Consider the following 13,412-nt stretch of genomic DNA (forward strand, 5'->3'; position numbering starts at 1 on the left):
GGAAGTCTACTTTTCCCTGGCTTAAAATTCCCCCCCCCCACACACAAATTTCTTAAGATAAATGAAAATTCATACATACAATTATCAATCTACATAAAAGAGAAACATCCAACAAACATAAGCTATACACAATGCTGACTTAATAATATTACTATGGGAAGAGGATATTAATATAACATAAATTCAGTATATTTTTCTGGTAATTTAGTGAAGAGAATCAGTATTTTGTATGTATTCTAAAAAAATGTACCGTGCTTCCAGTAATGTGTCTTTTTTAGTAGGAACTTCTGCATGTATGATCTGTCTAGCCAATTTGTCTGAATTAATAATATCCCAAGTTTTAGCCAACCGATGTGTTAATGTCAGCAACTTGTTTGTTTTCCACGTTTAGGCTATGAGAGATGTAGCTGCAAGCTGTAAAAAAGAGAAAGTCTTATTTTTCTGGAGGGATATCCTGAGGTCGCAAATAATTTAGGAGGACAGATTCAGGGGTCATTGGTATTTTGTGATGTACGATTTCCTCTACTATGGACAAAACTGTGTTCCAAAAAGAAAAGATTAGTGGACAACTCCACCAACAATGTAGAAGAAGATATTGGATTTATATCCCACCCTCCACTCCGAAGAGTCTCAGAGCAGCTCACAATCTCCTTTACCTTCCTCCCCACAACAGACACCCTGTGAGGTGGGTGGGGCTGGAGAGGGCTCTCACAGCAGCTGCCTTTTCAAGGACAACCTCTGCCAGAGCGATGGCTGACCCAAGGCCATTCCAGCAGCTGCAAGTGGAGGAGTGGGGAATCAAACCCGGTTCTCCCAGATAAGAGTCCACACACACAACCACTACACCAAACTGGCTCTCCATGTATAAAACAAAGGTGTTGAACCCATTTGTTATGAGGCCAGATCTGACATAGACCGTGTCAGGCCAGGCCATGTGTGTATCTATTTAAGATTAGGCAGCAGAGAGATAAACTTTATAAAAGACACAAACACAAAGATTTTTTTAAAAAATCTTAAAACATGCTTAAAAACTTCAGCACTCATTGGTCTTAAAGGTGCTTTCTTTGTATTTCTCCCATGTGATCCAGGGAACAAGGTGAAGGAAGCTCTGGCTCTTTCCTTCCTTCCCCAGGGGATCAGGAGGAGGAGCCTCAGCCAATAGAAGGAAGAGAGGCCTGGCTCAGTAGCTCTGCTGTGTGATTGAGAGAGCCTGGCAGAGCAAGCTCTGCCTCCCCCGCTTCCTCCCCAAGGGAGCCTCAGCCAATGGAGAAAATAGAGGCTTTGCTCTGGAGCTCCTGTTCAGTTGAGCAAGTCATGCAAAGCATGCTGTTATGCAGAAGGAAGCAAGAGAGAGGGAGAAGGAAGCAGATGACAGCCAGTTGCTCGGAAGCCTGATTTGGCCCCCAGGCCGCATGGTCAACACCCCTGGTATAAAAGATCCCACACATCTGCAACCCCTCCAACATGACAGGTCAGTTTTGAGTTTGAAATGAAACGCTTAAAGAGGTGTACAATACCACCTTGAATACAACTTAAAGTTTTGTAGTCTTAAATTTACAGCTGGCGTAAAGTACTGATGCCCATGTTATGCCAGTGAGATTCAGTTAGGGCTAAAGTGCAGTCTTTCTTCCTGGTCATTTGTTGTGCGGTGACTTTTTTCCAATGCAGTTCACAGAGCACTTTGTAAAGAATAAATATTAGATCCTTCTGGTGTGAAGAGCCTTTTCAATGAGTTCCTCAAAGGGTGTAAGAGGACGATTAAGTTGTGCTAAAAGCTTGTGTGTGTGTAAAAGACGACTCATTTGGAGAGCCGGTTTGGTGTAGTGGAGGAGTGGTGTAATGGTTAAGTGTGCGGACTCTTATCTGGGAGAACCGGGTTTGATTCCCCACTCCTCCACTTGCACCTGCTGGAATGGCCTTGGGTCAGCCATAGCTCTAACAGAGGTTGTCCTTGAAAGGGCAGCTGCTGTGAGAGCCCTCTCCAGCCCCACCCACCTCACAGGGTGTCTGTTGTGGGGGAGGAAGGGAAAGGAGATTGTGAGCCGCTCTGAGACTCTTCGGAGTGGAGGGCAGGATATAAATCCAGTATCTTCTTCTATTTGATAATATTGAAACCAAGATATATTGATGTTAAAGTGCCTAGTAAAGTGCTGCAAAGAATGCATATGACCATTGCTACGAATACCAGAAAATCTAAAAAGATCTTTTTCTCGCAATCCTCCCAACAGATTAGTCCTTGGATGACTGGGATGAGATATGGCAGTCTCCATCTAACCTATCTCCACTCTTTAATATCAAATCCCAATTTTTTAAACTTACAGCAAATTGGTATATGACACCCAGCCGACTTCATTGGATTGATACAAACTATTCTCCATAGTGCTGGAAAAAAATGTGCTCAGTTGGGAACACATTTTCATCTGTGGTGGGAATGTCAGGAGGTGGCGTCTTTTTGGTCAAAAGTCAGGATTCGAATTGCAGAGTGGACGGGAGCGAATATCCCTTTTAGTCCTGAATTTCTGCTTTTAGATAACTGGCCAGATATCTCAATGCTAAAATCCAAGAGAGATTTTATTTCTCAGACATACCATTTCCTCTTACTGAAAAGATTCAGCTAAACTTACCCTTGAAACATGGTATGATAGAATCTGGAAAACTTTCATTATGTCTCAAATTACTCACAATGTTTTCTTTTTAGGAGATTCTTTATCATAGACAACAAACTATATGCGACTCTATTGGGATCCAGTTATTGTTTATCTTAAATCCAATTAAATAACGGAAAATTTGGAAAATAGGTTTTGGACAAGTTATGGTGATGCTATCAATCATTTATTTAAAAAGCATTTAAAGTATACAAATGAACTATAGTTTTTAAAGCATACAACAATTGGGTATTTGTGCTTTTAATCACAGATTTCTGTCTTTTTTGTGATTGCTGTTTTAGGAACGCTGGTTATTCTTGCCGTACAATGGATCAAATCCCAGAGAAAGTGCGACGAGACTGCCGTGGAGGAGAAGCAGCAACTGGAATTAGCCAAGCTCCAGGCAGAGGAGGACAGCATACAAAAACAAGTTGAGGCTGAAGAGAGCGTCGAGATGTTGCGGATCTTGGAAGACGGATTGTGAGGTTCAAATCCAAACTCTAACATGGAAGAGTTAGGAGAGGAGGACCCGGCGCAGCGAGTAGCTAGCCTATGTCGTGGAGCAGGACCCCTCCACCCCTGACCACGACAGAGCAGCAGCCAATTTGCCACTGGGAAGCCTCCAGACGCCCAACGTCAGCGTCCAAGAGCTTCAGCTGGTGTTGCCATTATTGTCCGCCCCAGCCGTCGCGCCTGTGCACACACCAGCAGCCTCAGCAGTTCCAGGCTCTACGTCGCTCCAGCTATCAGCACCAGCCTTTTGCTCAGCGCATCAACAGGCTCCTGCAGATACAGTGGCCACACAACACGTGACTGCAGTCCCTATTCCTACGTCCGTAGCAGTTCCAACCTACACGCTGGCAAGCTCCGGATTGAGGCCCATGGCACCCGCCTTCACACCTGCCGCCCCGGCGCCAACATATGTGACCCTTGCACCAGCAACGGCCCAGGGACAGCCCGTCCTTACCTACGCACCAGTACTGATTCAGGAACAGCCCACCTATAGCTATCCAGTGGCAGGGGTAAGCTACTCCGCTCTTCCTCAGGGAACCTTAGGGCCACATTCGCAGTATTACCCCCCTATGAACTATGGATTCGGCACGTGTCCGTATCCCAAACGAGACCTCTCCACACGAGGCGTAGAAAAGTTTTCCGACAAGCTGGAGGACTACAGAGTCTGGAAAACGGTGTCAGACGTTGGAACTTCAAATAAGAACGAATCATTTTGTTGCCAAAATTAATCCATTTATTTGAGAACAAGCGGTCTGGTATAGAAGCAGATTGAGTTTGATACTCTCCAAGGCTAAGCCTTGGGCTTTTGTACATTACAGAGAGGCATAACAATAAAACCATTCTCACACTCTTGGAGACAGTTGACGCTTCCCATACTCCCTTATCTCTTTCTCAGGGAAGGAACTCTGCTGGTTACCTTGGGGCCTGTTAGCTTCAAAGGCCCCAGATGTTCTTTGTACCAAGTGAGAAATTCCTCCCCTTGCGGTTAGCAATTGCTTTGGTTTGAAATGCATCTCTCTGTTCCCAGGGTTAGTAGAGGGCATGGAATATAACAGTCTACAAAATGGAGTTAGTCATGTCAAGCAAGCATATCTATCTACTATAGCAATAAGGTTGAGTTACAATGTCTGACAAACGGCCTTTAAGTACGCCATTGGCACACTAAGAGGGCCTCCAGTAGAAGAAGTCTTGCTCCCGATAGCATGGTTGGGCCCGAAGTCAAGCACAGAAGCACATGAACTCCGTAAACCAAATGTGGGGGAGCCAGAGAAGGCTCTCAAGATGATCTGGGAGAGGCTGGACACCTGCTACGGAGCCCCAGCTGAAACAGAGATGTCTCTCAAGGGAAAACTGAAAGAGTTCCCCAACGTAACCTTCCGAGATCTGAGCAAGTTGTGGAACCTGGTGGACCTCCTGACAGAGCCGCAAGCGGCTAAAGAGGAGCAGAACCTGCCGGGACTCATGTACCTTGACCTCTTCGAGACGCAAATTTGCCACCTGCGCTGCAAGACAAGTGGGGCAAGGCATTTTACGATTACCGAGAAGAGAATGGTGGCACACTCCCTCCATTCTCACACCTTGTAAGCTTTGTCAGTCGGCTGGCTAAACGTAACCTTCCGAGATCTGAGCAAGTTGTGGAACCTGGCAGACCTCCTGACAGAGCTGCAAGCAGCTATCGCAGCATGCCTTTCCCACCTGATGACAGGGCACGGTGAGTAGCCTGTAAAATGCCTTGGGGTTTCAATAAAGTCTGTAAAAGTCCTGCCAGTGTTTTTGCGTGAGTCGGCCACATCTGAAAACAGCGCTTTAAAGATCGAGGTAAGCCGGTGGGGCTCCAGAACATGCCTACTTATCTGACTCTACTTTTTAAATGTTTCATAGAATCATAAAGTGGGAAGGGGCCAGAGGCCATCTAGTCCAACCCCCTGCTCAGTGCAGGATCAGCCTCTGTGGTGGACGGGGCCTGTGTCTGCTCGCTGACCCTGGCTCTGCGACTCCTTCCTGGTGTGCTGACCTGAAGGGGCCATTCCACTCTGCTGCCTCAGGGTATCGCTGTCACCACCGTCCCTGTCTGGGGCACTGGTGAGGCAGGAATGACTCATAACCTCTCTCCAGAATCACCAGGAACCTGCCACAGGGCTTCCCAGGGATCTTTGGGGCTCCCTTGGAGAGTTGGCAACTTGCCATTTTGCCACTTCTCTCGACTAAGAAGAAGAAGAAGATATTGGATTTATATCCCGCCCTCCACTCCGAAGAGTCTCAGAGCGGCTCACAATCTCCTTTCCCTTCCTCCCCCACAACAGACACCCTGTGAGGTAGATGAAGATATTGGACTTATATCCCGCCCTCCACTCCGAAGAGTCTCAGAGCGGCTCACAATCTCCTCTACCTTCCTCCCCCACAACAGACACCCTGTGAGGTGGGTGGGGCTGGAGAGGGCTCTCACAGCAGCTGCCCTTTCAAGGACAACCTCTGCCAGAGCTATGACTGACCCAAGGCCATTCCAGCAGCTGCAAGTGGAGGAGTGGGGAATCAAACCCGGTTCTCCCAGATAAGAGTCCACACACTTAACCACTACACCAAACTGGCTCTAAAGATTCCTTGTCCCACTCCTAGCATTTCCAGGTGGTCGTGGGGACTATGTGGTACAGAGGGACTCAAGCGCTCAATCATAAAAGGATTTCTTAAAAGCTTATAACTATGTATATAACTAAGGTAATGGTTGTCCCCTGTGCAAGCACCAGTCATTTCTGACTCTGGGGTGACATCTCATCACGTTTTCACGGCAGACTTTTTATGGGGTGGTGGTTTGCCATTGCCTTCCCCAGTTATCTACTTTCCCCCCAGCAAGCTGGGGACTCATTTTACTGACCTCGGAAGGATGGAAGGCCGAGTCAACCTGGAGCCGGCTACCTGAACCAGCTTCCGCCGGGATCAAACTCAGGTCGTGAGCAGAGAGTTCGGACTGCAGTACCGCAGCTTTACCACTCTGCGCCAAGGGGCTCTTATGTATATGACTATATACAGGCAAATTAATAAATGAATAGAAGAAGCAAATCCAAACAGGCAAAACCGCTCCATCTCCCCCTGATTACACTCATGCGCTGACTAGATGGTGGGCAGGGCAGGCAGCGTACTTAGAGAGCCAGTTTGGTGTAGTGGTTAAGTGTGCAGACTCTTATCTGGGAGAACCGGGTTTGATTCCCCACTCCTCCACTTGCACCTGCTGGCATGGCCTTGGGTCAGCCGTAGCTCTGGCAGAAGTTGTCCTTGAAAAGGCAGCTGCTGTGAGAGGCCTCTCCAGCCCCACCCACCTCACAGGGTTTCTGTTGTGGGGGAGGAAGGTAAAGAGATTGTGAGCTGCTCTGAGACTCTTCGGAGTGGATCCAATATCTTCATCTACCTCACAGGATGTCTGTTGTGGGGGAGGAAGGGAAAGGAGATTGTGAGCCGCTCTGAGACTCTTCGGAGTGGAGGGCGGGATTTAAATCCAATATCTTCATCTACCTCACAGGATGTCTGTTGTGGGGGAGGAAGGGAAAGGAGATTGTGAGCCGCTCTGAGACTCTTCGGAGTGGAGGGCGGGATATAAATCCAATATCTTCATCTACCTCACAGGGTGTCTGTTGTGGGGGAGGAAGGGAAAGGAGATTGTGAGCCGCTCTGAGACTCTTCGGAGTGGAGGGCGGGATATAAATCCAATATCTTCATCTACCTCACAGGGTGTCTGTTGTGGGGGAGGAAGGGAAAGGAGATTGTGAGCCGCTCTGAGACTCTTCGGAGTGGAGGGCGGGATATAAATCCAATATCTTCTTCTACATTGTTGGTGGAGTTGTCCACTAATCTTTTCTTTTGGGAACACAATTTTGTCCATAGTAGAGGAAATCATACATCCCAAAATACCAATGACCCCTAAATCCAATATCTTCTTCTTCATCATCATCTTCTACTTACAGATGGATAGATGGTCATTCATTCGCTTCAGGATGGCCACAGCTCTGTCTGCTGCAAGCTCCAACCTTCAACTGCCCTGAACTGTTGCAAACTGAGGACTTTCTGCCCCCAGATCACTAATATAAATGGCAGTTCCCACTCAGGAATTATTTAAACTTCCCCAGACAGTTCAATGGACCGCTGGATCACAAAAGAGTCGAGAGATCTTTTATATTGATGAATATATAGTTTATTTTTAAAGGAATAGGGACATTGGGATGTAAATAAGCTATATTTATAGGCTACATTCTTTAAGCTATCACTAACAAGCTTGATACTTTGCTTTCCCAGATCCTAAAACAAACGGCCCAACCACTCTTCTTTAACCGTCGTTTTTAACCTTCTGCTTAACATTCCATCCGCTCTCATTTGATTGACAGTGAGCCAGATATTCCTTCGGAAGTCAGCTAAACAATACAAACTGCTGGTAAACATATTTAACACTATAATGACTGAACTTTAGACATGCAATAAAAATACTCCAAATTCCAACAGGGTGCTGCTCGCAGACTACAGGTTATACTCAGGACAGGAGGGGGGGGGGGTTTGAGGAGGAGTGATTTAAAGAAATCTTGGGTCAACGTGTTAATTATTCATTTAAGTCCAATAACTTGAATATATGCAAAATAGGAGTCAATTGCACCTTTTAAGACCAACTTAGTGTTATTCAGAACGTAAGTTTTCGTGTGCATGCACACTTCTTCAGACGAGGAATTGGTTAGATAACCATAGTGTGTTATCTACTGTTGTAAAAGTTTGGCGTTCTTACCTGGTGAAGTCTGTGAAAAGCTTGAAGAAGCTTATTGCGAAACAGGGGCACAAATAAAATCCTGTCGCCTTAACGGATTGCCATCTGCATGTATTCAAGACGTTGGACTTAAATGAATAATTAACACGTTGATCCAAGATTCCTTTAAATCACTAACATTCAATTGTTGAAGAAGCAGGAACTGGCTGCTTGGGGACACTTTCCTTATACTGCTTGGAAACTTGACTGACTTCATGTTTTTGTAATAAATAGATGCTCTTTTTGATACAATTTGGGTTACTGCTTAATTGTTTGGAGGCTGGCATTAAGATTGCCGGGAAAAACATCAACAACCTCAGATATGCAGATGACACTACTCTAATGGCAGAAAGTGAGGAGGATCTAAAGAACCTCTTGTTGAGGGTGAAAGAGGAGAGCACAAAAGTAGGCTTGAAACTCAACATCTAAAAAACTAAGATCACGGCATCCGGCCCCATCACACCTTGGCAAATAGAAGGGGAAGACATGGAAGTAGTGACAGACTTCACATTTCTGGGATCCAAGATCACTGCAGATGGTGACTGTAGCCATAAAATTAAAAGACGTTTGCTCCTTGGGAGGACAGCTATGGCGAACCTGGGCAGTATAACAAAAAGTAGAGACATCACCCTGCCAACAAAAGTCTGTATAGTCAAAGCGATGGTATTCCCAGTAGTAATGTATGGCTGTGAGAGCTGGACCATAAGGAAGGCCAAGCGCAGAAGAATAGATACTTTTGAGATGTGGTGCTGGAGAAGACTCTTGAGAGTCCCTTGGATTGCAAGAAGATCAAAGCAGCCAGTTCTAAGGGAAATCAACCCTGACTGTTCCCTGGAAGGTCAGATGCTGAAGCTGAAATACTTTGGCCACCAAATGAGAAGGGAGCACTCCCTGGAGAAGACCCCGATGCTGGAAAAGACAGAAGGCAAAAGAAGAAGGGGAGGGCAAAAGATGAGCACAGAAGAACAGATGCTTTTGAGCTGTGGTGCTGGAGAAGATTCTTGAGAGTCCCTTGGACTGCAAGAAGATCCAATCAGTCAGTCCTAAGGGAAATCAACCCAGACTGTTCCCTGGAAGGTCAGATGCTGAAGCTGAAATACTTTGGCCACCCAATGAGAAGGGAGCACTCGCTGGAGAAGACCCTGATGCTGGGAAAGACAGAATGCAAAAGAAGAAGGGGAGGGCAAAAGATGAGCGCAGAAGAATAGATGCTTTTGAGCTGTGGTGCTGGAGAAGACTCTTGAGAGTCCCTTGGACTGCAAGAAGATCCAATGGGTCAGTCCTAAGGGAAATCAACCCTGGAAGGTCAGATGCTGAAGCGGAAGCTCAAACACTTTGGCCACCCAATGAGAAGGGAGCGCTCGCTGGAGAAGACCCGGACGCTGGGAAAGACAGAAGGCATAAGAAGAAGGGTAGGGCAAAAGAGGTGATGACTGGACAGCGTTCCCGATGTAACAAACACGAATTTGAGCAGACTTTGGAGGAGGGTGGAAGACAGGAGGGCCTGGCGTGACTTGGTCCATGGAGTTGTCAAGAGTCGGACTCGACTGTGCAACTGAACTCTCTTGGCTTGACTTCCCGAACGAAGATTTAAGAAAGGTGCAGTAGTCCACGTCTGCTGCAGGCTCGCTGGTGGCTGACAAGCCCAATGCAACTGAACAACAACAACAAAAACCAGGGTAGCCGTTCGCTTTAGTTTCTTCTGCCCGCCTGGGGATTGGCAACCCAACTTTACAGCCCCCCCCCCCCCATGATACACCTTTGGCAGGCGCTGAAGTCGCAGCCGCCGCAGCCCCGCCCTTTGCTTCTCTTGCTAAGGCGGAGCAGCGTCCCGGGAACAGCCGGATCATCCCCCCTCCGCGGCTCCGTGGCGCACCTGCCGCCGGGCAGTGCCGCCCCAGGGCGGTCCCTCCCTCCCTCCTCCTCCTCCTCCGCCCAGGAAGCCGGATCTGCTTCTCCCCCCTGGCGGCAGCAGGACTTCCCCGGCCGGCCGGAGCCCCCAGTAGGAGAGAGACGGACCCCCGCCCTCCTCCGCCCCCGGGCCATGCGCCTCCGCTGCTGCTGCTGCGGCTGCTGGCCTCGCCTCCTCCTCCGGCCGCTGGTGCTGGTGCTGCTGTTGCTGCTGGTGAGCTCCCGCGGCCGACCCACCGGCGCCCCCCTCGCTTCTCTCCCCGCCGCCTGGCTGACTCCTGGCCTCGCCTTTGCACTTGGCCAGGCTGCCAGGGGTAGGGTTGCCGAGTCCAATTTAAGAAGTATCTGGGGACTTTGGGGGTGGAGCCAGGAGGCTTTGGGGGTGGAGCCAGGAGACTTTGGGGGTGGAGCCAAGATCAAGGCTGTGACAAGCATCATTGAACTCCAAAGGGAGTTCCGGCCCTCACCTTTAAAGGGACGGCACACCTTTTCAGTGCCTTCCTTCCATAGGAAATAATGGATAGGGGCACCTTCGTTTGGGGCTCATAGAATTGGACCCCTGGTCCAATCGTTTGGAAACTTGGGGTGGTATTTTGGGGAGAGGCACTAGATGCTGTACTGAAAATTTGGTGCCTCTACCTCAAAACACAGCCCACCCCCCAGAGCCCCAGATACCGGAGGATCAATTCTCCATGATTTTCTATGGGAATAAATCTCCATAGGGAATAATAGAGTTCCCAGCAGACATTCTCCTCCCCCCTCCCGCTTTCTGATGACCCTGAAGCGGGGGGAGGGCCTCCAAACCAGGGGATCCCCTGCCCCCACCTGGGGATTGGCAACCCTAGCAAGGGGGGAAGAGCTCGGGGTCCCGCTGGAGACCTCGAAGGAAGCGTCGTCCCCCCCCCTCCCCCAGCGTGCTGCCAAAAAGGCCAACTCTGGCTGTGATCACCCCCCCACCCCCAATAATGCTCTTTCAGTGCACTTTGCAGCTGGATTTTGCCACTTTGCACATAGGCTCGTTTCACAGAGTGGGATGATGTCCTTTCAGTGTGCTTTTTTTTTTTTAGCAGTCCTTTGCAGCAGGATTTCCCTCGTGCAAAACAGGAAGATCTGCTTGCAAAGCGGTGCTGAAGTGCGCTAAAAGGGCATTATCTAACGTGTGTGGAAAAAAAGCCTTCAAAGCGGACTGAAAGTGCGTTGAAAGTGCCTTAGCGGCTTCTCCGTTAGGGACGATGACGAAAGCGATTGGGAAGGGAAAAAAATGGCTGATATGCTAATACCCTTGTAATAGATCCTGTGGCTGACTGGCCAGCGTGTCAGCTTGCCAATGGCAACTGTGGGCCCCTCTTAAACATTAAGGTAAAGGAAAGGTCCCCTGTGCAAGCACCAGTTGTTTTTGACTCCGGGGTGATGTTGCTTTCACAACGTGTTCACGGCAGACTTTTTACGGGGTGGTTTGCCATTGCCTTCCCCGGTCATTACACTTTCCCCCCCAGCAAACTGGATACTCATTTTACCGACCTCAGAAGGATGGAAGGCTGAGTCCACCTGGAGCCGGCTATCTGAACCAGCTTCTGCTGGGATCGAACTCAGGTCGTGAGCAGAGGGCTCCGACTGCAGTAAGGTCAAGGAGATTGTGAGCCGCTCTGAGACTCTCCGGAGTGGAGGACGGGATATAAATCCAGTATCTTCATCTACCTCACAGGGTATCTGTTGTGGGGGGCGGGGAGGTAAAGGAGATTGTGAGCCGCTCTGAGAGTCTTCCAAGTGGAGGGCGGGATATAAATCCAATATCTTCGTCTACCTCACAGGGTGTCTGTTGTGGGGGAGGAAGGTCAAGGAGATTGTGAGCCGCTCTGAGACTCTTCGGAGTGGAGGGCGGGATATAAATCCAATATCTTCATCTACCTCACAGGGTGTCTGTTGTGGGGGACGAAGGGAAAGGAGATTGTGAGCCGCTCTGAGACTCTTCGGAGTGGAGGGCGGGATATAAATCCAATATCTTCATCTACCTCACAGGGTGTGTGTTGTGGGGGAGGAAGGTAAAGGAGATTGTGAGCCGCTCTGAGACTCTTAGGAGTGGAGGGCAGGATATAAATCCAATATCTTCTTCTTCTTCTACTGCTTTGCTCTATTGCTTCAGACCAACACGGCTGCCTGGTGGGACCCTTGTAATAGATCTATGGTGAGGCCTCATTTGGAATCATGTGTGGTCACCGATTTCTCCCAAAGGAATTTGCAGAGCTGGAAAAAAAAAGTACAGAGGAGGGCAGCAAGATGGTCAAGGGGGTGGGAGCACCTTCCCTTGGAGGAAAGGCGGGAGAGTCTGGGACTTTTCCATTTAGAAAAGGGGCTATAAAGGGGAAAACACAAGAGAGCTTTATGAAATTATGCATTGGGTGGAGAGAGTGGACAAAGAGAACTTTTTCTTCCTCTTCCAAAATACTAGAACTGGAAGGTATCCAATGAAGCCGATGGGCGTTAGGTTCAGGGCGGACAAAAGGAAATATTACTTTATACAATGAGTGATTAAAATGTGGGATTCAATGCCAGAGGATGTGGTGATGGCTGCAGAAATAAAGAGCTTGAAAAAGGAATTAGATAGATTCAAGGAGGGTAAAAGTCCAATGTTCCCTCTAAAGGTAGCTCACAGTTTTTTTAGCCTCCAACTCACACAGAGAGCCAGTTTGGTGTAGGGGTTAAGTGTGAGGACTCTTATCTGGAAGAACCGGGTTTGACTCCCCACTCCTCCACTTGCACCTGCTGGAATGGCCTTGGATCAGTCATAGCTTTCACAGGAGTTGTCCTTGAAAGGGCAGCTGCTGTCAGAGCTCTCTCAGCCCCACCTACCTCACAGGGTGTCTGTTGTGTGTGTGTGCAGGTAGAAAAGGCCCAGCAGGAACTTATTTGCATATTAGGCCACACCCCCTGATGCCACCATTGTTTCACATAGGGCTTTTTTGTAGAAAAAGCCCAGCAGGAATTCATTTGCATACTAGGCCACACCCTCAGACACCAAGCCCGCCAAAACTGCGTTCCTGTGCGTTCCTGCTTTAAAAAAAGCCCTGTGTTTGAATGGGGGAGAAGGTAGAGGAGATTGTGACCACTCTGAGACTTTGAGATGCAGAATATAGGGCGGGATAAATCCAATATCATCTTCTTAGCTCCGGAAGGATGACCCCAGAGCACAGTAACTTATGAAGTAGCTCACAACCTTAATACCAGTAGCTCACAAAGTAGAATTTTTGCTCACAAGACTCTGTGGCTTAGAGGGAACGTTGGATAAGTCTATCAATGGCTACTCGCCGTGGTGACTGAGGGGAACCTCCACATACAAGAGGCAATATCAAGGGAAGGCCTCTCTGCCTTGTTGTTGGCCTTCCCGAAGAACTAGTTGGCCACTGTGTGAGACAGGATTCTGGACTAGATGGACTATTGGTCTGATCCAGCAGGGTTTTTCTTATGTTCTTATAAAGGCCTCGGCCTCTATGCCCTGTTGTTGGCCCTCCAGAGGAATCAGTTGGCCACTGTGTGAGACAGGATTCTGGACTAGATGGACTATT

This window comes from Heteronotia binoei, chromosome 9, assembly GCF_032191835.1.
Source record: "Heteronotia binoei isolate CCM8104 ecotype False Entrance Well chromosome 9, APGP_CSIRO_Hbin_v1, whole genome shotgun sequence".
Taxonomy (NCBI): domain Eukaryota; kingdom Metazoa; phylum Chordata; class Lepidosauria; order Squamata; family Gekkonidae; genus Heteronotia; species Heteronotia binoei.